The following is a 2,903-nucleotide window of genomic DNA, read 5'->3' as shown; positions in this document are numbered from 1 at the left end:
AAACTGCATGTAACATACACGACAGTCAAGACAATCACATTCACGTATGTGTGTGTTTATGAAATTGTTCAAAGCCAATAAATTAGCAAACAAACAACGCACACTCCTCTCACACAGAAACAGAGACGGCACATACAGCTCTGGTGTTTGTGTTTCAATGACTTAAAATCAGTTTTAAAACAAAAACACGTCTTAAAAATGTGTGTCCATGCTACAAATGTAGTCTATCATCTAAAAGAGTTTTCTAACCTGCATTTGGGCCCAGACCCTGTTCTTTCTTCGGTGGTCTTTATCGCCCCGTGACAGAATTCAGCCAGCAACATGGGTCCAGCACGACCCTCCCGAGGCGACGGCGTCCGCTCACAAACCTGCCTGAGAAAACAAACATCTCATGAGCAGAAAGTTATCACTTCCAGTCATGTGCACACACTCTCAAGTCTGCAAGTGTAGGTATTTGGACAGACCCTGACCTCCTTCTAATGTTACTGAATTCTGAGTCTTCTCAATAAACGTCCACAAAGCTATTTGCATAAAACACACCCAAACATCTCCATTTAAGGGCTTTATGAACAAACTTGTGTTTCACGCTTATAGTCTTTGCAGCTTTAGGGATCTTATCTATTCACAAACACCTTGTAACACTCCAGAGAAAAAGAAAAGTTGAAATTGCATCATATCACCCCTTTAAGACCAAGTAGATTTCTCTGCCGTCTAGTCACAATCACTTCAGCTCACACCGAGTGGGACTTTAATTTCTGCAAATCAGTTTGGGGGAATGCAGAGATGTGATTATTGATGGAAGCACAACATCCATATCTTTCACTATTGTTAGTTATCAATTAGTTAGTTAATCAATTTGAACTTTTAGCGTATTATTGAACTTGGACCTCATTATTAGTCCAGGTCCCTGCACACACACACACACACACACACACACACACACACACACACACACACACACACCTGTTTACTGTACAAACACTAAACACAAATTGTGCACACGATTTAGAAATTGAGATAATGAATTAGCAAATTGAGGGAACAAAATAGTAGCAGTCTTCACATTTTACTACAATGAGGGAATGAATAAGTAAATCATGCACACAATTTCTTTTAATTTTTTAAATTAATTTATTTTTTTTGCATGTCATTTTTAAATCGTTCACAGCTGAGCATCATGAGAGGCAGATCTGCGCCAGAGTGATCCTGACTGTCAGCTTCGATGTGGTCAGCATAGTTTCTGCTTGTCTCTAGTAAATGCATGTTCCTGTACTGTAACCTACACAGCAGCGAGAGACAAACACAGAGTTGCTCAGCATAATGAGCCGGCGGAGAGCAATCGCAGAGACTTTGGTCCTTCATGAGATCGATTCTTACTGTAGTTTAATCACTATACTGTGGACCCTCTGTTATGTTGTTAATAATGTTAAAAGAATAATGGTGCAGTAGATTTTGGATATTTGACTGTTTTATTTTTAATTTTCTTTATTATTGACATGTATTACAACAAAAGCAGCCAAGATGGCTTCCAAATTGTTCCAAACTCTATTCAGATGTGAAAAAACTGTACATCAATACACAGTAATCTTCAAAGCAAAATAAATTCATTATGCTGTTCAGTCTTTATGCTTTGTGTTTGTTTGTTTGTTTATTTAATTCATATTTGATGAAACAACTCCCGACAAAGCAAGTTCAGTTCTTTGACAGAGATATTAGGAGCAGTTGAATTCAGCAGATGTTCAAGAGTCCTCAATTCATCTGCACTCAAAGCACATTCAGATTCTGGAACAACAGCTTCAATATCTTCACAGACATCGTAAGTAGCTGCTACGTCCCAGTCTAGATCTGGCTCTTCGATGTCCTGAGGGTATAGCGGTTAAATAGTTAGGAATCCACTTATTACATGAACAGCAGTGTGATGACAGAATAACAAAGACGAGATGTCCTCCCTGTCTCTACCCCTGATCTAGATCCATCTCCTCCAACTTTACATATGTTTAAAGAACATGTGTTTGTGCTTTGCTTTTTTAACCTAAATTGTTTTAGTTTTTTTGTTTTCAATTATAAAATACAAGGCAAAAGTGAAAAGGCAGTCTTTTCTTGTTTTAAATGTATATATGTTATGTAAATATGTTAAAATACCTCATCGATCTGTGATTTGTGTCGATGTGCACAAGAGAAAGAGGCGCTCGAATGGAGTACGTCCTCCAAAAGATGCCTTTTCAGAATTTGCTGCAGAATAGAGGGACAAAATGTGCTTAAACTGATTAACATTAGATATTAAACAATTATAAAGTCATTTTAATCATCTAACTTTTTTGTAAACATTAGAAACATTTTAAAGTAAGTAGTATAAATGAGTACACCTGACCACATCTGAACATATAAAACATGTCCTAGATATAAAGATTCATTTCTAAACTGAGTTTCAGAGGGGTGTGATAATTCATGCTGTGTACTGTAACCTTTCAACAGGATGAAGTGCTGAAACCCTTTCATACTGCATTTAATGGAAAATGAATGAAACTGACAATATATTAAACTGACAAAGAGTGATAACAAAACGCTTACACAACAACTCTTTAGGATCATAGTGACAGCTATTCAATGGAGACTTTTCACATCTCTGTAGTTGTCAGAACTGATATAATTTGTCTGGGTAAACAGAGATACTGTTTAGTGGAAGTATAACGTTAGTGGTAATGTAGCGGGATATAACTATGATGATATAATAAAATAAAAACAATCAGAAAAAAATATCTTCTTTATCAAAGTGATTTTGCCATTTGCAAGGAAGGTTGTAAATGAACTAATTACTCTAGCCAATGCTGTCACGTCACGGGACAATCATGTTTGGGTCAAACTGTAATACTCTGCTTCACAATGGTGAGGTACTGCCTAAA

The 2,903-nt window shown here is 36.8% G+C and overlaps 1 long non-coding RNA gene across 1 annotated transcript; it reads right to left on the bottom strand.

The window, feature by feature from the left end:
- Positions 1 to 1,134: 1,134 nt before the first annotated feature.
- LOC113039381 (uncharacterized) lies at positions 1,135 to 2,235 on the bottom strand. The gene is made up of 2 exons (XR_003274967.1): positions 2,143 to 2,235; positions 1,135 to 1,861 (listed from the first exon to the last, which is right to left on the bottom strand). It is a non-coding gene; the product is annotated as an uncharacterized LOC113039381 (long non-coding RNA).
- Positions 2,236 to 2,903: the final 668 nt, after the last annotated feature.

The sequence above is a fragment of the Carassius auratus genome, chromosome 22, assembly GCF_003368295.1.
Source record: "Carassius auratus strain Wakin chromosome 22, ASM336829v1, whole genome shotgun sequence".
NCBI classification, from domain to species: domain Eukaryota; kingdom Metazoa; phylum Chordata; class Actinopteri; order Cypriniformes; family Cyprinidae; genus Carassius; species Carassius auratus.
The sequence above is the reverse complement of the archived record's forward strand: the minus strand, read 5'-3'. Positions and strand labels throughout refer to the sequence as shown.